The sequence below is a fragment of the Macaca fascicularis genome, chromosome 6 (assembly GCF_037993035.2).
Source record: "Macaca fascicularis isolate 582-1 chromosome 6, T2T-MFA8v1.1".
In the NCBI taxonomy this organism is placed as follows: Eukaryota; Metazoa; Chordata; class Mammalia; order Primates; family Cercopithecidae; genus Macaca; species Macaca fascicularis.
This window is the reverse complement of record NC_088380.1, coordinates 115856776-115881520: the sequence shown is the minus strand read 5'-3', so window position 1 is coordinate 115881520 and position 24745 is coordinate 115856776. Positions and strand designations below refer to the sequence as shown.

Genomic DNA, 24745 nt, shown 5'->3' with positions numbered 1-24745 from the left:
CGGGGCTTGCATACTCTCCTCCTTCGCCTCAACCGCGGCGCAAGGGGCGGGACTCGCCGCCACCGCCTCTGCTTCCGCCGCCACCGCCGCCGCCGCCGCCACAGCCGCCAGCCGCTGCGCGTTCGGCGGGGGAGGAGTTGGAGGCGGAGAAGAAGGCGGTGGTGGCGGGTGGAGGTTCGAGCGCTGTTCTCGCTCCGGAGCCGCTGCACATTTCGGTGAGGGTTTTTTTTTTTTTTTTTTTTTTTTTCCAATCTGGCTTGTTCCGCTGTAGGGAGTGTGGGGGTCGGGGCGAGGAAATTGCTGCGTTCTGCTCCTCAGTTTCTCTGTCTCTAGCCTCGGGAAGGAGCGGGGCCTGTCCCTGGCCTGCTGCGCCGGCCATGGTGGGTGGGGTTGATGGCTGTGGGAACCCTTTTTCGCCTCCTGGGCCCTGTCCAGCCCGGACCCGGGCCGCGCTCCTATCCGGGATGGTCGCTCCCGCCGCCCCCCCGACGGATGACATCGGTTGGTATCGGGGTCTCCGCTGCCGCTCTTTCCTCCTGCCTCTTCTGCTGTCCTTGGTGACTTGGCCAAGGACCCCGCTGGCTTTCCCGTACACTCGCCACTGTCCGAGAGGGTGCCCCCCAACCAACACCTCACACCCCCCTTCTGCCGGTTTCCCGTCTCCTCGCGTAGAGCGGAACCATCTTACGCCACAGGCCTGCAGCCCCCCTCCCCCGAGGAGCCTTCCGTTGCCGTCGCTCTGCTGGGCGTCTGCATTTTCCCCGATTGTCAGTGAGGCTCGGCACGCAGACACCCCGCTCGAGCCGCAGCAGTCGCTCTACTCCCGGGATCAGCACCCTTCCGCCAGGGCTGTTCTCTGTTAGCGATGTCAGGCCAGAGCTCCTCTTGCAGATGCACCTTTAATTTGGCCTCCCTCAGATGACTGTTAATCATTTTGCGCACATTCAAAATGGTGAGCTTGAAGACGCTCAGACCAAGTTGAAGCAAAGGGAGGTGGTAAATAGTCATTTTGCAGGGAGGAAGAGTAATCTGAGAGTTCTGTCTCCGGACATTAAAAAAAAAAAAATTTACATCCGCATAGGCACTTCTTTTGAGTCTGCTGGTTTTGTGAAGTTTAAAATTTTCGTTACAGGCTTAATGTATTCTGTTTTATCATGAAATATTTGGTCACATTTCTTTAAAATGGCAGTCACCTTTGCTGAAGGCTACAGATTATGTGAAGTGTATGTGAATAAACCTGAGGATAACAGTAATAAACGTTTAAACTATATTTTTCAGTGTTGTAATTGTCTTTTGGGATTCATGTCAATTTTATATGAGATAACCACTTAATTTTAAAAATTCATTACAGACATGGCAAGTTTGATGTACATTTCAACAATGTAAATAACGGACTGTTAGGTAAAATTAGAATATTTCTTTTCATCCCCCAGTCCCACTCCAGTGTCAAGTTGACAGTTTAGTGTTCATTTTTCAAAACGCTCTTACAAATGCACTTCTAAACACATAAACGTACAGGTAAAGTTTTTTTTTTTTTGAGGGAGGCTATACCATATACCAAACATGTTTGCATACCGCTTGCTTATTGACTTATTTACATATCTTGAACACCTTTACTTGTTACATAAAGGTCTCCCTAATACTTTTTTAAAGGCTAACTGGTATCTCATCAGTTTGAATGGGCTATAATTTATTCCCTTTTTGAAAGACATTTAATTGTAGTTTCTTTTTGGTATCACAAATAATGATTTATAGTGAAAATAACTTTCTAATTAATTGATCGATGTTTAATTACAAATTTTAACTCATCCTTGATTTAAAAAAATTAAACAGTATGGAAGAATGTAAGATAAAAAGTACCGCTTCCACTTCTAGTCCTGCTTGCATCCTGATTGTCTGCCACCGTTAACAATTCAGTAAACTTCCTCTATGTGTGATTATTTCTGGAGCATGGGTTCCTAGAAGTGGAGTTGCTCAGTTAAAAGATTATGCGTATTTTAAATTTTGGTAACCCTTTCTCCCTCTTTATTACTCTTGTTGAAAATATTCTTGAATGTTTCTTACACATTTCTTCTTCTAGGTAAACTTTAGACTCAACTAAAAATCCTTAGCTATTTTGAATAAGATTGTATTGAAATTTTAGATTAATTTGGAGACAACTGATCTTTATAGTATTGAGTCTCCTCAGAAATGTGGCCTCTCCATTTTATTCACATCTTGTTTTATATTCTTAGGGAAATTTTTATAGTTTTTCTTTTTTTTCTTCATACGTATAACATTCCTTCCCAGTATTCCTAGCTATTTTATGGTTTGATTCTTGTGGTGGATGGAAACTTTAAATAACATTCCTCTCTCTCTCTTTTCTCTGGTTATAGCCAAACTTTTGAGTTTTCTATCATGTATCAAATTATTTTATTGAGTTGATTATCAGGAGATAGTTACAGTTTTGTGGTTTCCTTTTCAGTTTTTATAACTTAGGTGTTTTTCTCATTGCTTTTGCAATTATACATCCTATAAAATGTTGAACACTGATAGATTAAAAACTAATAGCACTGATAGCTAAAAACATGGTATTGTTTCTGACTTTAAGGGGGAATGCTTCTAATGTTTTAGCATTAATTATGATGTTTGCTGAAGCTTTCTGGTAAAGCCGCCGATATTAAAATATTTTCTTCTAGTCTTGGCTTTCCAAGATGATTATGTTGTTGTTTCTGACATTTTTAAAAACCATAAAAGAGTTTTCTTATATATATATTTTTGACATCTTTTGAGGTGGTATATGTGGTCATCACCAGGATTCCCTGGTTTATATTTTCCTGAGAGATCACCCTCTTAGAAAATCAACCTTATTGAGGATAATTTAGATACAATAAAATGTACTTATTTAAAATGTACAGTGTATTTTGTTTTTGACAAATGTGTACTCTGTGACCACCACCACAGTCAAGAGTGGAATATTTTCATGTCACAATTAAGGTATAGCATATTTTCATCTCCCCCAAAGTTGCCTTTTACAATCAGTCACAATTTCACCCTCAGGACTAGGAAAGCACTCATCCTTTTTTTCTTGCTATAAATTGGTATCATTTTCTCTAGAATTTCATATAAGTGGAATTATGTAATACATACTCTTTTGTATCTGACTTTTTCTCTTGGCATGTTTTTCAGGATTATCCATGTTTTTCTGTACTTAACTGGTTCATCTCATTTTATTGCTGAATAGAAGTCCCTGGTATTGACTTACTAGTTTGTTGACCATTCCACCTATTTACAGATACCTGGATTGTTTACAGTTTGGGGCTGTTATTAATAAATAACCTTCATTTATTGAACATTCATTTATTCAATGAACATTCATTTATTTTGAATTTTTGTGAACATCTTTTTTTCTTGGTAAATTCCTAGAAATGGAACTTGTTGGGTTGTATGATACATAGATGTTTAACTTTGTAAGAAACTGCCAAGCTGTTTTCCAGAGTGGTTGTCCTATTTTACATATCCGTCAGCAGTGTATGACAGTTCCAGTTGCTCCACATCATCCTCAGCACTTGGTTATTTCAGTCTTTTAAATTTTAGCGCTTTTAGTGGGTATGTAGTGGTATCATACTGGGATTTTAATTTGCAGTTACCAGATGACTAATGGTGCTGAGAATTTGCTCAAGTGTGTGTCTTAATGAGCAAAAGATCTGTTGACATCTTTTGTTCGTTAAAAAACAAAACAAAAAAAATGGGTGGTTTGTCTTACTGAGTTGTAAGCATTTTTTAATGCATTCTTAATACAACTTATTTGACACAGTGATACATAAACACACACAGTGCAATCTAAAGCTTGTTTTTTTTTTTCATTTTCCTAACTTTAAAAGAAGAGCTTTTAATTTTGATAAATTCATCTTACCAACTTTTTCTTACGATTTGTGCTTCTGTGTTCTAAGAACTCTTTGCCTAATGCAAAGTTGTGCAGATTTACTCTTACGATTTTTCTATAAGTTTTCTAGTTTTGGCTTTTATGTCAAGGCACATTATACATTTTGGGTTAGTTTTTGTATATGGTGTGTAGTAAGGGTCAAGGCTCATTTTCTTTTCAGGTGTATATGTAGTTGTAGCACCATTTGTTGGGACTACTTTCCTTTCCCCATTGAATTAACTTTGTCAAAAGTCAGTTGACCATATAGGTGAATCTGTTCCTGTACTTTTCTCTTGATCTTTGTGCCTATAATTTTGCCAATACTAAGTTGTCATGGTTATTTTTACTTTATAATAAGTGTTGAAATTAGGTAATATGAATCCTTGAACTTTATTCTTTTTCAAAATTGCCTTGGCTATTCTAACTTTACCATAAAACTTTTAGAGGCAGCCTGTTGGTTTCTACAAAAAGTCCTGAAGGGATTTTAATTTGGATTGTATTGAATGCATAGATCAATTTAGGAAGAATCGACATCTTGAGTCTTCCAATTCATAAATACATGTTGTCTCCATTTATGTAGGTCTTCTTTCATTTCCTTTGTCAGCATTTTGTAGTTGCATCATAAAGATGTTACTCATTTTGTTAGATTTATATCTAAGTAATAATTGGTACTATTGTAAATAATAATTTTCTTAAATTTTAGTTTCCAGTTATTCACTGCTATATGTAAAAATACAGTTGGTTTTTGCATACTGACCTTGATTCTTGCAACCTTGCTAAGTTCATTTATTCGAGTAAATTTTTTGTAGATTCTTTGGAATTGTCCTATGTAGAGAATCATGTTATTTGCAAATATAGATCCGTTTTATTTTTTTCAATTTGTATGTAACTCCCTCCACCTTTTCTTCTTATTAGACTGACTAAGACCTCCAGTATGATGTTGAATAGCAGTGGTGAAAGCAGATATCCTTCTCTGTTCCTGATCTTAAGAAGAAAGCTTTGAATCTTTCATTATTGAGTGTGATAGTGGTGCTATAGATTGAATGCTTATGTCCTTCCAAAATTCATAGTGTTGAAACATAATCCCCATTGTGAGGGTATTTGGAGATGGGGTCTCAGGGAGGTGATTAGGTCATGAGGCTTCTGCCTTCATTAATGGATTTGTGTGCTTATAAAAGAGGTCCCAGAGAGCTCCTATCCCCTTATGCCATATGAGAACACAGTGAAAAAACTGCAGTCTGTGAACCAGGAAGTGGCCCTCACCAAACATTGAATCTACCAGCGCCTTGATTTTGGACTTCCCAGCTTCCAGAACTGAGAAGTAAATTTCTTTCTCTTTTTTTTTTTTTTTTAGACAGTCTTGCTCTGTTGGCTAGGCTGGAGTGCAGTGGCGCAATCTGAGCTCACTGCAACCTCGGTCTTCCAGGCTCAAGCAATTCTTCTGCCTCAGCCTCCCGAGTAGCTGGGATTACAGGCGTGTGCCACCATGCCCAGCTAATTTTTGTATTTTTAGTAGAGACGGGATTTCACCGTGTTGGCCAGGCTGGTCTCGAACTCCTTACCTCAGGTAATCCGCCTGCCTTGGCCTCCGAAAGTGCTGGAATTGCAGGCGTGAGCCACCGCGCCAAGCTGAGAAATAAATTTCTGTTGTTTATAAGCCACTTCAGTCTATGGGAGCTTGTTATAGCGGTCCTAATGGACTAAGACAAGTGGCCTTTTATCATATTGAGGATGTTCCCATTCTATTCTTGGATTGCTGAGAGTTTTTGTTGTTGTTGTTTTTGAGACGGAGTCTTGCTCTGTTGCCCAGGCTGGAGTGCAGTGGCCCCATCTCGGCTCACTACAACCTCCACCTCCTCGTGGGTTCAAGCGATTCTTCTGCCTCAGCCCCCTGAGTAGCTGGGATTACAGGTACACGCCACCTGGCTAAATTTTTTGTATTTTTGTAGAGATGGGGTTTTACTGTGTTGGCCAGGCTGGTCTTGAACTCCTGACTTCATGATCCTCCTGCCTTGGCCCCCCAAAGTGCTGGGATTATAGGCATGAGCCATTGTGCCTGGCCGAGAGTTTTTTTGTTTTTTGTTTTGTTTTAATCGTGAGTGGATGTTGAGTTTAGTCAGGTATTTTTACTGTATTTATTGAGATGATAATATGGTTTGTTTCTGTGTTAATGTGATGAATTACATTAACTTATTTGCGAATGTAGAATCATCTTCCATTCTGTGGCTAAACCTCACTTGGTGATGGTGTATTATCTAGTATCATTTTTATAAATTGGTGAAATACTTTGTTTTTTTTGTTTTGCATCTATGTTCATGAAAGATACTTTTTCACGTAATGCTGGTTTCATAGAGTTGCAAAGTGTTTCTTCTTATATTTTTGAAAAAAATTTTATCAGGATTCGTATTATTTGTTTTATAATTTTTTTTTTTTAGAGTTTGCACGTGAACTTTTCTGGTCCTAGAGTTTTCTTTGTTGGAAGGCTTCAAGGGATAAGTCCAATCATTCTTTAATAGATACAGGATTATTAGGGTTATCTATTTCTTCTTGAAAGCTTTCAGTCTTTGTATGAGTCACTCACTAAGTGCGGTTTAGTAGTTTTTGTCTTTCAAGGCATTTGTCTTATTTCATTTATTCATTGTCATAAAATTGTTTCTTAATTATTTTGATGCCCATGACATCTGTAGTGATGTCTTTCCTTTCATTCTTGTTATTAGCAATGTGACCTCACTTGTTTTTATTTAGTTCCAGGTTTATTTTTTTAATCTTTTCAAAGTCAACTTTTTATTTGATTGCTTTTTGATTTTTTTATTTTTAGTTTTATTGATTTCTACTCCTTACTATTTCTTTCTGTATGCTTTGGGTTTAAAATTCCTCTGTGTTAATTTATTAAGGTGTAAGCTTAGGTCATTGACTTGAGACCTTTTTTCTTTGCCTTCCAAGCACTGCCCGAGGTGCTCACACAAATTTGATGCACTGATTATTTTTAAAGTTCTTACGTCACTTCCACTTTGACCCATGGAGGCTGCTGTTTAATTTCTAAATATTTGGTGATTTTGCATGTCTCTTTCTTTGTATAATTTGTTTTAAATTCTTTCATGTTTGTTGTATGATCAGAATATGGTTACTCTCAGTAAATGTTCCATGTCCACTTCAAAATAATGTGTATTCTGCTGTTTAGCGATGGAGTATTCTATGTCAAGTTGATTGATGGTGCTTGTTAGGCTTTCTGTTTCCTTACTGAGTTTTTGTTTGTTTCATTGATCATTGAGAGAAGAGTGAAGTCTCCAAGTATAATGGTGAGTTTATTTATTTCTCCTTTTCAGTTTTTGCATCATGTGTATTGAACCTCCTGTTAGGTGCGTGTAAATTTAGGATTGTTAAAACTTTTTGGTGAACGAACCCCTTTATCATTATGTAATGCCCTCTTTATCTGTGATAGTATTCTTTTCCAAAGTCTACTTTATCTAATATTAATGTTGCCTCTCTAGCTTTCTTTTAGTATTTGTATACTATTTTCCATCCATTTAATCTGTCTTTTATTTAAAATGGGTTTGCTCTGTTGTGCATATGTACCCTAGAACTTAAAGTATAATTAAAAAAAGAAAAATGAGTTTGTTCTAGACAGCCTTTTTAAATTCATCTCGAAAAACCTGTTTTTAAATTGAAGTGTTTAGACTGTTTACATTTAATGTAATTATTGATGTAGTTGGATTTAAATATATAATCTTAATTGTTTTCTGCTTACTCTGATCCCTGTTTTTGAGTCCATTTTATCTTGACCATTGACTCACTACTTACACTTACTTTTTCTCTTTTAAAAAGTTATTGGCTTCTCTGTGATTTATATTATACATCTTTAATAATATACCATATTGAAGCAATATTACACCACATTTTTCATAGTGTCAGAGCTCTACAACAGTATATTTACAATGTATATTTACAATTTCTCCTTATCTTTTGTGCTATTACTGTTTTACCTTTTACAAATGCCATAAATGCATAATACCTTGTAATGTTTGTTTTATTCCTGTGCTGTCTAATATGGTAGTCTTTAGCCAGTGTAGCTATTTAAATTTGAATTTAAAGTAGTATAAGTTAAATTAAAGTTCATTTTCTTTGTTATAATGGCCTCTTTTCCAGTGCTTACTCCTTTTGCATGAAGAACTTCCTTTCACGTTTCTTGCATTTCAGTTCTACCGGTAACAAAGTTCCAAAGATTGTCTCACAAATACTTTGTTTCACTTTTTCTTTTGAAAGATTTTGCTGGATATACATTTAATGTTCACAGTGTTTCTAATATTAAGGATGCTGTTTATTACCTTTTGACTTGCACAGTTTCAAATAAGAAGTTGGCTGTGATTCTTATTTAGTTCCTTTTTCTACTGTCAGTATCAAATATGTTTTATCAGTGGTTTTTAAATTTTATTTTATGTGTTTGTTTTTTGAGACAAGGTCTTGCTCTATTGCCCAAGCTGTAGTGCAGTAGTACAAGCTTGTCTCCCTGTAGCCTCCAACTTCTAGAATCAAGCAATTCTCCCACCTTATCCTCCAGAAATGCTGGGATTGCAGGCCTGAGCCACTGTGCCCAGGCTGTCATTGGTGGTGGTAGTGGTTGTTTTTGAGACAGAGTCTCACTCTGTTGCTCAGGCTGGAGTGCAGTGGCGCCATCTCAGCTCACTGCAGCCTCCACCTCCTGAGTTCAAGTGATTCTTATGCCTCAGCCTCCCAAGTAGCTGGGATCACAGGCTCCCGCCACCACACCTGGCTAATTTTTGTATTTAACAGGGTTCCACCACGTTGGCCAGGCTAGTCTGAAACTCCTGGCCTCAAGTGGTCTGCCTTGGGCTCCTGGAGTGCTGGGATTGCAGGCATGTATCATTCGTTTTTTGTTTTGTTTTGTTTTTTGTTTTTTTGTTTTTGAGATGGAGTCTTGCTCTGTCTCTCAGGCGGGAGTGCAGTGGCGCGGTCTCGGCTCACTGCAAGCTCGGCCTCCCAGGTTCACTCCATTCTCTTACCTCAGCCTCCTGAGTAGCTGAGACTACGGCACCCGCCACCATGCCTGGCTAATTTTTTTTGTATTTTTTTTAGTAGAGACAGGGTTTCACCATGTTAGCCAGGATGGTCTCTATCTCCTGATCTCGTGATCCACCCACCTCTGCCTCCCAAAGTGCCGGGATTACAGGTGTGAGCCACCGTGCCCGGCCATATCATTCATTTTTTATAGCAGGTTAGAGATGTTACATCGTGGGATATGTGTACATTTTTGTGTGTGTTATATTTATACTGCTTTTGTAGGGGGGAATCACTGAGCTTCTTGGGATTTATGATCTTTTAAATAATGTTTGAAAAATTCACAGCATCTTCTAATGTTTCCACTGCTCTCCCTCCCACCGCCAATTTGCGGGATTCCAGTTAAATTCATGATGGTTCATTTAATGAAGTCTACAACTCTTGGAGGCTCTATTCTGGTTTTTGTTGCTGTTGTTTTTTAATGTGTTTCTTTTCACTTAAATCACTTTTTATCTAGGCTTGGGTCATGTCTTTTGACCTAACTTTTTTTTTTTTGAGACAGTCTCAGTCTGTCACCCAGGCTGGAGTGCAGTGGTGCGATCTTGACTCACTGCAACCTCTGCCTCCTGAGTTCAAGTGATTCTCCGTATCTCAGCCTCCTGAGTAGCTGGAATTATGAGCATGCACCACCATGTCTCACTAATTTTTTGTATTTTTAGTAGAGACGAGTTTCACTATGTTGATCAGGCTGATCTTGAACTCTTGACCTGAAGTGATCCGCCCATCTTGGCCTCCCAAAATGCCGGGATTATAGGCATGAACCACTGAGCCTGACCTGACTTATCTTGAGCTCACTAAAAGTTTCCTCCCCTAGTTTTTTAATGAGCCTATAGAATGCATTCTTCATTTCTGTTACTGTGTTTTTTATTTTTTGCATTTCCATTTTCATCTCTCCTGAAATTTCTCATGAGTTGATGCATGTTCCTACCTTTGTGCCGAGTCTTTAAAAGGGTAATCATAGTTATTTTAATTTTCTTCTCTGATAATTCTGTTATTTGCCTTATCTGGTTCTGTTCATTGCTGTCTCTTGATAAAGAGGGTTTTTTCCTCCTTAACTTTTTTGTCTTGTAATTTTTGACTGAATGGAAGACTTCATATGCAGAACAGTAGAGATTGAGGCAAATAATTCTTATGTCTGAATGTGAGTCTGCTGCTGCATCTGCTAGGCTTTTAGTGTGGTGTGGCGTTGATTCAGTCTAATTCATGATTGAGATGGGTTTGGATTTTGTTTCTGCGGTTGCATTGTTTAGTGTTACCTTATGCTTAGTGTGGCAGCTGAAGTGCCTGATTTTTCTAAGTGTTCCTATTTCACTGTCAACTTTCAGCTTTCTCATGTGTGCCCATCCCTCAGTGGAGAAGTTTCTCCACATGCTGTCATTATCCCCAGCAGTAGACTTGTTTCTTGATGCTGACTAGCCTGGGGATGGATGCAGAGTTTTCTCTGTCTTCCTTATCTGTACTCAGTGCTACACAAGCCTTGTGTCTCTTGTTTTTGGGTATGGGCCAGTGATGCTGTACCTTCTCTCCTTGGTAGCCAAACTCTGCCTCATATCTTTTTTTTTGAAATGGAGTTGCACTCTTGTCACCCAGGCTGGAGTGCATTAATGTGATCTCGGCTCACTGCAAACTCCGCCACCCAGGTTCAAGCAATTCTCCTGCCTCAGTCTCCCAAGTAGCTGGGATTACAGCGATGTGCCACCACGCCCAACTAATTTTGTACTTTTAGTAGAGATGGGGTTTCCCCATGTTGGCCAGGCTGGTCTTGAACTCCTGACCTCAGGTAATCCTCCCACCTCGGCCTCCCAAAGTGCTGGAATTACAAGCCTGAGCCCTGCACCCGGCCCGTATCTTTGATAGGTTTTGTGCAGGAGAGATTTTCTGCTCCTTCCCCAGTGGTAGCAAATCTTTAATGTACCGGTATAGGAGCCAGGACTATAAACTGTTTCCTAACTGTGCTCTAGGAGTAAAGGTCTTTTTCTTTTACTCATACCCAAACCACAATGGAGTACAGAGATTGCTGCCCTTCCCTAGTGGTTTAAAGTTGTTGGCCGTTCACTGTGGCTCACACCTGTAATCTCAGCATTTTGAGAGTCCAAGACGGGCAGATCATTTGAGATCAGGAGTTCAAGACCAGCCTGGCCAACATAGTGAAACCCTGCCTCTACTTAAAAAAAAAAAAAAAAAAACCAAAAAAATAGCTGGGTGTGATGGCAGTCACCTGTAATCCCAGCTGCTTAGGAGACTGAGGCAGGAGAATTGCTTGAACCTGAGAGGCAGAGTTTGCAGTGAGCCGAGATGGCGCCACTGCCTTCCAGCCTGGGCAAGAGAATGAGACTCCGTCTCAAAAAATAAAATAAAAATAAAGTTGTTGCTTTTTTTTTTTTCCTACTAGGGAGAAGTGTTGAGGAAGGGTTTCATTCCTTTCCCTTGTTGGCAGTCACTCCCTTTCACAACTGAAGTGGGAGTGACACTCCAGCTTTCTATACCCTGCAGAAGTGGAACTCCTACAAATGGTGTATTTCTAAAATTACTTTTTATAGCTGTTTACTGTACTGACTTTTGTATCTTGATGTTATAGCTGTCTGTCTTAATCTGTTCCTGCTGCTATGACAAAATACCTAAGACTGGGTAATTTATAAAGAAAATAATTTATTTCTCACAATTCTAGAGCCTAGATGTTTAAAATCAAGGTGCCAGTGGGTTTAGTGTTTGGTGAGGGCTGCTCTCTGCTTCCGAGATGGCACCTGGTGCTTGTCTTCACACAGCAGAAAATGAAAGAGCGTGAAGGGCTAAGTAGTTCCCCCCCAGCCTTTTTATAAGGTACTAGTCCATTTATGAGGGCAGAGCCCTTATGACTTAATCGCTTTTCAAAAGACCCCACCTTTTATTACCACCACAGTGTGGATTAAGAATTTTGGAAGATGGCACAAACATTCAAACCGTAGCACTGACACTATCACTAAATTTTTTTGTATGTCTCAGGTTTTTCTTTTAGATTTCTTTTCACTTTAATAGAGTTTTATTTTTACTTTTTACAAATTTTATTTCTACATTCCTAGTTTTGTTAGTATCTCTTGTTTTCCTCTTTCTCCCCCTCTCCCCCCGCCCACCTTTTTTTTTTTTTTGGTCTTACGATGGTTAGAACTTTACATGTTAGGCCGGGTGTGGCGGCTCACCCCTGTAATCTCAGCATTTTGGGAGGTTGAGGCGGGTGGATCATGAGGTCAGGAGTTCAAGACTAGCCTGACCAACATGGTGAAACCCCGTCTCTACTAAAAATACAAAAATTAGCCGGATGTGATGGCACACGCCTGTAATCCCAGCTACTCAGGAGGCTGAGGCAGGAGAATTGCTTGAACCCAGGAGGCGGAAGTTGCAGTGCCCTGAGATCGTGCCACTGCACTCCAGCCTGGGCCACAGAGAGAGAGACTGTCTCAAAAAAAAAAAAAAAGAATAAAGAACTTTACATATTAAGTAGAAGTGATGGTTGGCATTTTAAGAAGGAAATGATACTGACACTTCACTGTTCAATATAATTTTGCCATACCTTTTGGACTGATTAGTTTTATAAGGCTTAGTAAATTCTTTTCCATTTTTAGTTTCTTGAGAGTTCTTTTAAACTTGAATGAATGTTGAATTTCATTGAATGCTTTTTCTCCATCCACTGAAATGTTTATTAATGAAAATAGAAGCAATCATATCTAATGAGTCTGTTTTGGAATAGACTCAGTATATACTGTTTTCAAATATATTGCTGTAATGGCTTGCTAATATCTCAGAATTTTTGTTTTTTTATCACTGGAATTGATATCTAATTTTTTATTTTTGTGACTTGTCTGCTTGTCTGGCCGTTTCTTTTTTTTTTTTTTTTTTTGAGATAGAATTTAGCTCTTATTGCCCAAGCTGGAGTGCAATGGCGCGATCTCGGCTCACTGCACTCTCTGCCTTCTGGGTTCAAGCGAGTCTCCTGCCTCAGCCTCCCGAGTAGCTGGGATTACAGGCATGTGCCTCCACACCCAGCTAATTTTTTGTATTTTTAGTAGAAACGGGGTTTCACCATGTTAGTCAGGCTGGTCTTGAACTCCTGACCTCATGTGATCTACCAGCCTCTTGGCCTCCCAAAGTGCTGGGATTACAGGCATGAGCCACTGCGCCCAGCCTTGTCTGGCTAGTTCATGAAGATTTTACTCTGCTCTTCAAATGAACTTTAAAACATGTCTTTAAAACAAGCTTATGAAATCCTTTTCTGTTCTCTGGACAAACAGGTTTAGCACTGGAAATCTATTTGTATATTTGGATAGAAATTTCTATTAAGACCTGTGGGCCTATTGTTTTGCTTGTGGGAAGATTTTTATTCCTTCCCCCCAAGTCAGGGCCTTACTCTGTCGCCGGCTGGAGCGCAGTGGCACAATCACGGCTGGCTTCAGCCGCCACCTCCCAGGCTCACGTGACCTCCCACCTGAGCCTCGCATGTAGCTGGGACTACAGGCACACACCACCATGCCTGTCTAATTTTTACATTTTTTATAGAGATGGGTTTTCACCATGTTGCTCATCTGGTCTTGAGCTCCTGGGCTCAAACTGCCCACCTGCTTCAGTCTCCCAAAGTGCTGGAATTGCAGGCATGAGCCACTGGGCCCAGCCTAGTGTTGTCCTTTTAAGTTATACTTTTAGTGACCCTTATTTTTATGATTTACACATTAAAGAAACATTCATCTGATAATCTTAATATCTGAAGTCTTCGTAGGCATTTTCCGTTTCCTTTTATTTTGTTAATTCTTGTCAACATTCTTTCTCATGTATGTTGTACTTTTTATTGTGAGTTCATATTCTTTGAAATTTTACATGTGAGAATTCTGACCTGGGTTGAAAGTGAGGTGACTTTCAACTGAGAGGAATTAGCTTTGTTCCCAGGTACTTGGAACACCGCTCCCTAAGACTTAACAATATTCTCACTTTGTGGTTTGTTGGCTCATACAGGTTGTATGAATTGCAGCCACAAATCTAATGAGATTAAGCTGTGGCTTTGAATTGTTAGGCGAGATATTCCTTCTCTTTTCCACCATTCACCCCCTACCCAGAGTTAAGACATTTGTATTTGCTTTGAGTTGTGAGGTTTAAAAAATTTTTTTTATCTGTCATACTGTTAGAAACAGAAATTGAGAAGTTGAATTTTCATGAGATCTTGTTTTATACATGTGTTTCTTATTCTCTAATGTTTGTGTGGTTAGAAGAAGGATCTCATGTCCTAGGTTTCCCAGGATAATTCCACTTCACACTTTCTATTTTTGTCTAATAATTAAATATGTGTTTTTGCATTCTGAAGTGTCTTAGCCTAATTTTCAGTGGCCCATAAAAACCTGTTGCTAACAAAGTGATTAAACATTTTTCTGCCAATTACAAAAGGAGCACAAGTGTGTGAAAGAAAAGTTGGAAAACAAAAAATGCCTTCCAAAGGCATAAAAATCACTCATAGACCCAAACTGAAATACAACTTTAACACTTGAATATATTTTCTTCCAGTGACTATATAAAACTTTTTATTGCACTGTGCTTGTAAAAATGTGTGTAACTTCAGTAAATTAGCACAGACTGAAGTCAATATAAACACCAACCAAGTCAAGAATTAGCATGTGGCCGGGTGCAGCGGCTCATACCTGTAATCCCAGCACTTTGGGAGGCCGAGGCAGGTGGATCATTTGAGGTCAGGAGTTTGAGATCAGCCTAGCCAACATGGTGAAACCCCATCTCTACTAAAAATACAAAAATTATCCAGGTGTGGTCGCAGGTGCCTTTGATCCCAGCTACTCGGGAGGCTGGGGCAGGAGAATTACTTGAACCCAGAAGGCAGATGTTGCAGTGAGCCAAGATTGCACCACTGCGCTCCAACCTGGGCAACAGAGTGAGATTCTGTCTCAAAAAAAAAAAAAGAATTAGAATGTTACTAGCACATCCTTCTGCTATAATACCTTTCAGCATTTTGTCTTCCTTTTCTCCGGAAAAGGTGGTTATTCTCTCTTGGTATGTAACACCATAGATTAATTTTGCTTGTTTTTGAACTTTTATAAAAATGGAACATACAGCATGAATTTTTTGTATTTGGCTGTTTTTCATTTCATTCATTTTTATGAGATCCATTTGTGTTTGTAGTATTCCTGTTGTGGGTAGCTGTAGTTCGTTTCTGTTTTATAGTATTTTGCCTACAAATATATTCTGTTATATTCACCCATTTTGCTGTTGAACATTTGGGTTGTTTACAGTTTGAAATTATTATGGACATTGCTTCTATGAACATTTTAAAAAATTTCTTTATTTTTTTAGAGATGGGGTCTTGCTCTGTTGCCCAGGCTGGAATGCAGTGCCAAGATTATAGCTAACTGCAGCCTCGAACTCCTGGGCTCAAGCAATCACCCTCCACAGACTGCCATATAAGTGGGACTGTAGGTGAACATTTTTATATGTCTTGGTATGCATTTGGAAGATGGACTTGCCTGACCATATCATATGCATATGTTCAGGTTTAGTAGGTGCTTCCAAAAAGTTTTCCAAGATGAATGCAGAGATGTATATTTACAACTGTAAAGTGAAAGTTGCTTAAAATCCACGCTAACATTTGATATGGTTAATATTTTAATTTTCATCTCTGGTGTATAATAGTAACTTGTTCTAATTTATGATTTCAGCCAGTTTATGAAATTGATACCTTTTCATATGTTTCTTAGCCATTTGTGTATCCTTTTCTGGAATGTGTCTCATCATGTTATCACATTTCTTTTGGATTATCTTATTCTTTTTTATATTTAGGAGTATGTTATATATGCTGTATGTGAGCACTTTGATACTTATATGTAATGTACATTTCTTTTCTCATTTGTGACTTTCCTTTTCAGTCTCTGAATGGTATCTTTTTATGAATGGAAATTTTAAATTCCATTGTGCAGTTCATTGGCCCTTTATTTCTTTAGGAAATTTTACTTTTTGTTCCCTTTTTTAAAACATCTTTCTTTACTCCAACAATATAAAGATTTATAGTTTTTTTGGATTTATTGTTTTGCCTTTTACATTTAGATCTACAGTCCTTTTGGAATTGAGTTTTGCATTTTGTGGAAAACAGGCAAAATTTTGTTTCTGCATCAGTATCCAATTAATCTAGTGTGTTCAATGAAAAAACGTATCTTGTCCCTAGAGCTCTGTAATGTAGCATTGTCATAAGTCAATTGTATGTAATGTGTATCTGTTTGGGGACTCTGTTCCTCTGTTGGTCCTATATGATACTAGTCACATGTGGCTGTTTAAGATTAAAATTAATATAGGCTTGAACACTGCAGAATTTCATCATCACAGAAAGTTCTATTGTTTGACACTTTTCTTTTCTTTTTTTTTTTTTTTTTGAGATGGAGTCTTGCTCTATTGCCCAGGCTAGAGTGCAATGGGGCAATCTCGGCTCACTGCAGCCTCCACCTCCCGGGTTCAAGTGATTCTCCTGCCTCAGCCTCCCAAGTAGCTGGGACTACAGGCATGTACCACCATGTGCGGCAAATTTTTGTATTTTTAGTAGAGACAGGGTTTTACCATGTTGGCCAGGCCTGGTCTCCAGCTCCTGGCCTCAAGTGATCCACCCACCTCAGCTTCCAAAACTGCTGAGATTTCAGGCATGAACCACCACGCCCGGTTTGTTGGACACTTTTCTATCCTATTCCATTGATATATTTGTCTGCCTATTCCCTAACAAGCCTCTTATTAATTATCATAGGTTTTTAGGATTTGTCTTTCTGAAAGAGTTACCTCTTTGTACCTTGTTCTTTTTAATGATAACTTTGGTTATTCTTGGCCATTTACAGTCCTGTTTACATTTTAGAATCACCTTGTCAATTTTCCCCAAAAAAATGCCTGCTGGGATTTTATTAGGATTACATTTAACCGATATATTATTTAAGGAGAATTGAAATTCATGAAACTGAACCAAGCCAATGAGTATGGGATTTTTCTCCATTTAGTTATGTCTTCTAAAATGTCTGTGAGTGATATTCTGCATCTTTCATTGAGTTTATTTCTAGGGATTTGATGTTTGTGGTTGCTGTTGTAAACAATAACCTTTTTAGGTAATATTAGTAATAAATTTAGTTTTCTAGCTATATGTTGGAATGTGATAATACATTTTTATATCAACTTTGTATCTGTCAACCATCTAAAACTTATTACTGTAGAACTTTACTTGTAGGTAGTTTCTTCCATTTTTTTTTCATATGTAACCATGTTGTCTGTGAATAATGAGATTTTTCCTTCCTTTCCAATCCTTAAACATTTTATTTTCTCTCATTTTTAATTCACTGGCAGGCACACTCACTTGATAGGTGTTTGAGTATATGTATTCAGCTCAGATAGCATGGACTTCTTAATGGAAACTGTGGAAGCCAGCAAACAATAGTAATACATCTTTATAGTGCTCCAAAAAAGAAAAAAAAAGGCATCTAATGTAGAATACTGTTTTCATTTGAATATCCTTCAAAAACAAAGACAGTCTGAGACATACTGAAGCAGAGAGGGAAGTTGTCACCGGCAGACTCATAACAAACATTAAAAGATGTTATTCAGGCTAAAGGAACATCAGACAGATGGAGGCATGGAAATGGAATAAGTAGACGTTTTCAGAAAGGGATATTGAAGGTGTTTGAAACAGTCTTGATAATATTTGGTGGGGCTTATATGTAGGGTGAGCTATATGAAAATAACAACCATGGACATGAAGGAGTTAAACTGTTATGAGAGTTTCTTGCATCTTTTGGGACCTGGTAAAAGAACTACAGACAGTGCTCAACTGGTTTTGTTTATGATTTTTCAACTTTACAATGGGTTTAGTAGGGTCTTAAAAGCATTTTCAACTTAATGATATTTTCATTTTATACTAGATTTGTCAGGACATAATCCCATTGTAAGTCAAGGAGCATCTGTAGTTTGAAGTAGACGGTAAGAGTGTAGGGCACACTTTGATATAAGGACAAGCTGAAATGGACTTGTCCAAACATAAACCACAACCAGACTTCTATGATGTTAAGACAATCTACATGCAATATAATTGCCTGCCGGAAGAAAACTTAAAATGCTCATTAGAGAAAGGTAAGTTATTTAGAGCTTCTAGGAAATATTATCCAGCATACATCAAGGATACATTTTGTAATTTCTAGGAAAACCAGTAAGATAATGGTATTTTAAAGGATACATCAAAAAAGCTAGTAGATGAAATGAAATGGAATAACAAAAAAATTATCATTATCGAGGAATTCAAGAAAGGAGGAATAAAGGAACAAAGGACAGGTGAGATGATTGAAAATAATAACAAGATGGTAGATTTAAACCAGACTACATTGGTAATTATGTTAAATGCGAATGGATTAAATATTCCAACAAAAAGAGAAAGATTATCAGATATTATATAGAAGCAAGTAAGACATACCTATATTCTGTTTATAATAAAAGCACTTTACAAGTAAAGGCACAGGTAAAATGAAAAGATGGAATCAGTATTGTTGCAAATACCAAAAGAAAGCTGATGTGGCTATATTAATACCAGACAAAATGGACTTAAGGAGAGAAGTATTCTGAGAGAGAAGAAAAAAAGAAAACCATGATAAGTGGGCCAATTTATCGAGAAGACATAATTCTAAATATGTTTTCACATAGTAACACAGCTTCCAAGTATGTAAGACAGAAGCTAAAATAGCTAAAAGAAAGGTAGATCTGTATTCCTAGCTGGAGATTTTAAGTACATTCAAAGTAACTGGTAGAACAATAAGATAAAATAAGTATTAGTAAAGAAATAGGAAATTTGAATGGTATGATTAATCAACTTGACCTAATTGACATTTGTAGAACATTATATTCAACAACTGAAGGCTTTACATTATTTTTAAGTGCATATGGGACATTTGCAAAAATATTCTTGGTCATAAAGTAGTATCATTAATCTTCAAAGAATTTAAATTATATAACGCGTGTTCTCTGATCACTATAGAATTATATTACAACCCAATAACAAAAAAAATAGGCTGCAAATATTTGGAAATTAACCAAGACACTTCTGGGTTAGCCTATGAATGAAAAACAAAGTCACTGTGGAAATTCAAAAACATTTTAATCTGAAAAATAATAAAAATAATACATATCAGAACTTTTGGAATACAGCTGAAGCAGTGCTTAGAGGTAACTTTATGCTTTAGATGTATAAATTAGTAAGGAACAAAGGTTAACGGTCAGTAGTCTAAGCTCTTATCTCAAAGGAGCAATGAATTAAACCCAAGGAAGTAGAAAGAAGGAAATAGTATAAAAGTAGAAATCAATGAAGCAGGAAAGTTCTACAGTCAATTAGTTAAGAAAACTTTTTAAAAATGAAAACCTCTAATGACCTGATTAAGAAAAATGAAAGAAAACACAAATACTCGTATCAGGGATGAAAAAAAGAGACATCACTACAGATCTTCTCTATATTAAATAGTTAATGAAAGGGAATTATGTACAACTTGATAATACATTTGACAACTTGAATGAAAGGTCATAATCCCTGAAAAACACAGTTTACTCAGCTTACCTATAAAGAAATAGAAAATCTGAGTTGTTCTTTGTCTATTAAGGTAGTTGAATTTGTCAAAAACCTTTCCACAAAGAAAATCCTAGACCTGATGGCTTCACTGACAAATCTGCCTTACATTTAAGTAAGATATAATCCTGGATTTACACAGACTCTTCTAGAGAACAAGAAGAACATAGATTTATTTGTGTATTTTATGACTTTAGTATAATCTTGATAGGAGAACCGGACAAAAGCATGACAAGACCATTTTAAGCCAATATTTCTCATAAACATAGATAAAAGAATAATCCAGTGAGATATAAAAGGGTTAATGTATTGTGACCGACATGGATTTGTTTGGGGAATGTAAAGTTAAGTTGGTTAAATGTTTTAAAAGTAATAATTTGGCTGGATGCAGTGTCTCATGCCTGTAATCCCACCACTTTGGAAGGTCGAGGCAGAAGGATCGTTTGAGCCCAGGAGTTCAAGACCAGCTTAGGCAACATAGTGGGACCCTGTGTCTACAAAAAATTTTAACAATTAACTGGGTGTGATTCATGCCTGTGGTCCCAGCTACTCAGTAGGCTGAGGTGGGAGGATCTCTTAAGCCAAGGTTGAGTCTGCAGTGAGCCTTGATCTGGCCACTGCACTCTAGCCTGGGCAACAGAGCAAGACCCTGTCTCAAAAATAAAAAATAAAATTAATCAATGTTATCTATCACTTTTACAGAATAATGTAGTGAGTTCATAGGTCCATAGAGAAAAAAATTGTAAATTTTGTAGAATTTACAAAAAAATTATTTGACAAAATTCAGCATGTGTTTATGTTTAGAAAACCTCATCAATTTATGAATAGAAGGAAGCATTCTTAATTTGCCAACAAAAAACATACAGCTAACATCATATTCAATGAAAAACCACTGATTTGTGTGTAATACATCTGTCCCTCTATTCAACATTGCATTGAACTTTTTTCTTTTATTCTTTTTTTTTTTTTTTTTGGAGACAGAGTTTTGCTCGTTGCCCAGGCTGGAGTGCAATGGCGCAATCTTGGCTCACTGCAACCTCCGCCTCCCAGGTTCAAGCGATTCTTCTGCCTCAGCCTCCTGAGTAGCTGATATTACAGGCATGCGCCACAACGCCCGGCTACTTTTGTATTTTTAGTAGAGATGGGGTTTCTTCATGTTGATCAGGTTGGTCTTGAACTCCCAACCTCACGTGATCCTCCTGCCCAAAGTGCTGGGATTACAGGCGTGAGCCACCGCCCCCGGCCGCATCAGACCTCTAACCAGTATGCTCGGCCAAAAAATAATATAAAAATTAGAAAACGTAAACCCCAAATACATTGCCAGCAAATTATTAAAATAGGTGAAGTTAGCAAGGCGATTGGATACAAGGCCAATTATTATAATATATGTACTAGCAACCACAAAGTGTAAAAGTTTTTAAAATACGTGTAGAATAGCATTGAAATATGTAAGATGGCTAAGAATAAATTCAATTAACTTGAACAAGACTTCTATACTGAAAATTAAAAGTGCCGACAGACATTTCTAAATACTTATGTGGAGAAATTATTCCATGTTTATGTAGGAAATTCATGTTATTATTTACAGTGAAATATAGGAATGACTTCGCCTCATTCCTTATTTATTGTGTATCTACTAGTTAGAAAATAAGATCTACTGGACGATTTTGCAGTTGTGTGTATGTGTAGGTGGTCATTTGCTGGCGGATAGAAGATAGGAGAAATCTAGAGATAGATTAAAAAGAATATACAAGTATGAGAAATAATTTAAGTGTAGGCTTTGATTGTTATTCAAAATAAATACCTTGTTAACTCTTGGGATATTTATTTTGCCTTAGCAGTTAATAAAAAGACGAGATAATGTTAGTAAACTAAGTTAAAATATAGTTGATTTTGACATGTATATGTAAAATAGCTTTCTAATAACATTTGTCATAGTTTGTCATAAATGCATTTTGTCATAAAGTTTGTAGTCTGAATTTATATCTCAGTTGTGATAATAGGTGTAAATTATCAAAATTCTGTGTGTCTAAGGAATTCATGTACTAAAAGGAAATGCAGGGTAGATAATTATAGAAGACTGATTTAAGAGGAATTTTAAATGTTTTTAGGGCATTTTGGAGGCATATATGTAAATATAAATATGAGAGAATATAAAATAAATATTCTAATGGACTTAGAAGGGTAACCAAGACTTCTTCAAGTAAGGATCAAATTGTATTTGATTCTCAACTTTGTTTTTCTAGAAAAGAAACTTTAAAAGTGAGTTATTTCTGGCTCCCAGAAGATGAGTCATAAGTGTGTAGATCCATGCTATTGGTTGAAACTCTTCTGAAAGTTTAGCTGATTTTTCTCTCCCTGTGCCTAAATCTTCATTTTAATTTACATTCTTTGTAAAGATAATGTTGCAGTCAAGTAGTTGCAGTCAAGAGGTTGCAGTCAAATGTAGGCTGGGACTGCAGTCATTTGAAGGCTTGACTAGGGCTGAGATAACTGCTTTCCAGGTTGCTTATCCATGTGGCTGTTGCTGGAAGACCTTAGTTTCTTGTGGATTTTGTCAGAAACAGTCAGTATTTCACCATGTGGGCTTTCCATGGGTCTACTTGAGTGATCTCATGATGTGGCAGCTGGTTTCTTCTAGAAAGAGTGAACAGAGAGATTAAGGGAGCCACAATTCCTTTTATTACCCTATTCTTGTACATCACACACAGTCACATCCATCACACTGTCTTCATTAGAAACAAGTCACAAGAGAGGGCTCTAATAATGAGAGCAGTTTATTAACTTGCCTAAATGAAGTTTGAATCCATGTGTGCCCAAATACTTAGCACTCTCTTTCCATTATATGACCACATTTCCATCAGAGAAAGGAGCACAGAATTATCTCGTTCATTCATTCATTTGTTCAGTAACTGTTTAAATATACTGCCAGACAATGTATTAGACAAAGTGTATGTAAATAAAAAATAAACAAGGCCTTTGTCTTTAAATTCACTAGTTTACTGTGAGAAGTGTATCTTGCAGGTCCATGTTGTTCCTTGTAATCCTTAAAGATTATTCCTATTGTCTGTCCAGAGCTGCTGGCATAATACTGTAGTTAAAATGATAAAGTGATGACTTCTAGATTAATAATTGAGAGACCTAGAAATTAATACATCTCTGATTAACTCCTTTAATTCTTAGCAACATGTTTATATATTTGTTTTAGTACTAGTAAGAAGTATGTAAAAACCCCAAATTGTTTGAAGTGACTAATTGTCACAAGTAGAGAGGAGTCTGTTATAAACATGTTAGGTGAATAGTACATGGAGCAAATAACTGATCAACAAAGGAAGTGTCTATTTAGAGAAAAACTAAGTGTTCCCAATTTACCTTAGCTACAAATTTGGACTGAGTAATCATTTTAATCCTGACCCTAGCTATGGTTTTTATTCCCTACTTATCTCCTCCCTGTTTTGCTTTTTTTCTTGTTTTTTATACTTAGAGATAGAAATGAGAATACTGTGGTAGACAGAATATAGAGGTCTCGGATTAAATAGAAATAATTAGTATCTACAGAGAGATTTTAGTCTATATTCATAAAACAAGAACCACTATTAAATAATAAAGAATCACAGAATAAGAAAGTATGAGAAATTAAAAAGATTGTTACAGAGAATAATGAAAGGCTAAGAGAATAAGGAAAGGCTAAGTGAAAGAAGGAAAAGTGAGTGAAATCTCCCAGTCTGTAGAGTGAAAATATGAAAGAAAAGTTTAGAGACAAATGATTAACCCGTTTGGACCAAATAAAGAAAAAGTAGTACGGAAAAAGATATATTTGAGACCTGTACAAGAGTCTCTAAATTAAAATAGTTCTTCCAGTGCTGTGTAGGAAAAATTTAAACATGGCCTGCCCCAAACAAGTCTTTGTGAAATTATAGAATACCAGCTATTGAGACAAGACCCTAAATATCCAGACAGAAACATTTGGTGTTTCTACAAAAGCAGTATAAATCAATAGACAGGTAGGACACAGTGCCTTTCAAAGTTTAGAAAAAGTGATTTTGTCTTGAACTGTACTAAAGTGTGAGAGAGATAATATATTCAGATGTCCAAGGACTCAGTGTTTGCCTCCAACATATAGTTGTTGAAACCGTTATTTGAGCATCTTCCAGTAAAGGAAAAAAAATGATAAAAACATGGAATTCAAAGTAGGGGACTTACCTGAACAGGTAGTACAATCAAAAGATTTCCACAGAAGTAGCTGAGTAATAGCCCTTGAAAACAGGTAGACTAAATTTAGATCAGGATGTTAGACGGCTCGGAAAAGAGTAAGAAAAAAAGTGGAATCACATTAAAGAAAAGTTTAAGAAACAGGATGATTTCCATGATTTCTGCATTCTTCCCAATGCCTTTCCTCTCTTTAGCAGCATTCCTATCACGTATTTGCACCAACCATGCTACCAAAGGTGCCGCCATTCACCATTGTCCTCCATGTTGCTAAGTGGTCAGTGATAGGCCTTCATCATACTTTAACTTCTGGCACGGTCAGTTCTGCCTGAAACACTTTCTTCACTTGGTGTTCACACTTCAGGACTTAACTTTTCTCTCACTGGCCTCTCTGTTATTTTTTTCTGGTATAGGTTAAGCATCCCCAATTTAAAAATTTAACATTTAAAAAATGCTCCAAAATCTGAAGCTTTTTTTTTTGAGACATAGTCTCACTGACCTCAGGTGATTGCTTGCCTTGGCCTTCCCAAGTGCTGGGATTACAGGCATGAGCAACTGCACCTGGCCCCAAAATCTGAAACACTTTTACTGCCAATATGATACCATAAGTGTAAGATTCCACACATCAGTACTTAACAGAAACTTGGTTTCACGCACACAATTATTAAAAGTATTGTATAAAATTACTTTCAGACTGTGTGTAAGATGTGTAGGAAACAAGTGAATTTTGTGTTTAGACTTGGATGTCATCCCCAAGATATCTTATTATGTATATGCAAATATTCGAAGATTTGAAAAAATCCCAAATCCTAAACACTCCTGGTTCCAAGCGTTTAAGAAAAGGGATACCCAGTCTGCTTCTTTTTCCCTGGGCTCTTCATATTTGATTGTCTCAGGGCTTAACTTTACTTCTCCATGTACACCTAGAGATCTCATCCAAGTTCATACGTGTTTTAGTATAA

General features: G+C 37.3%; 1 protein-coding gene across 1 annotated transcript in view; it reads left to right on the top strand.

Annotated features, from left to right (window-relative positions):
- The first annotated feature begins 139 nt into the window (after window positions 1-139).
- Window positions 140-24745, top strand: part of PJA2 (praja ring finger ubiquitin ligase 2) — a 74340-nt gene continuing 49734 nt past the window's right edge. The window contains exon 1 of the mRNA XM_065546630.1: window positions 140-215. The gene's annotated coding sequence lies outside the window, so the exon portion shown is untranslated. The remainder of the gene's footprint in view (window positions 216-24745) is intronic.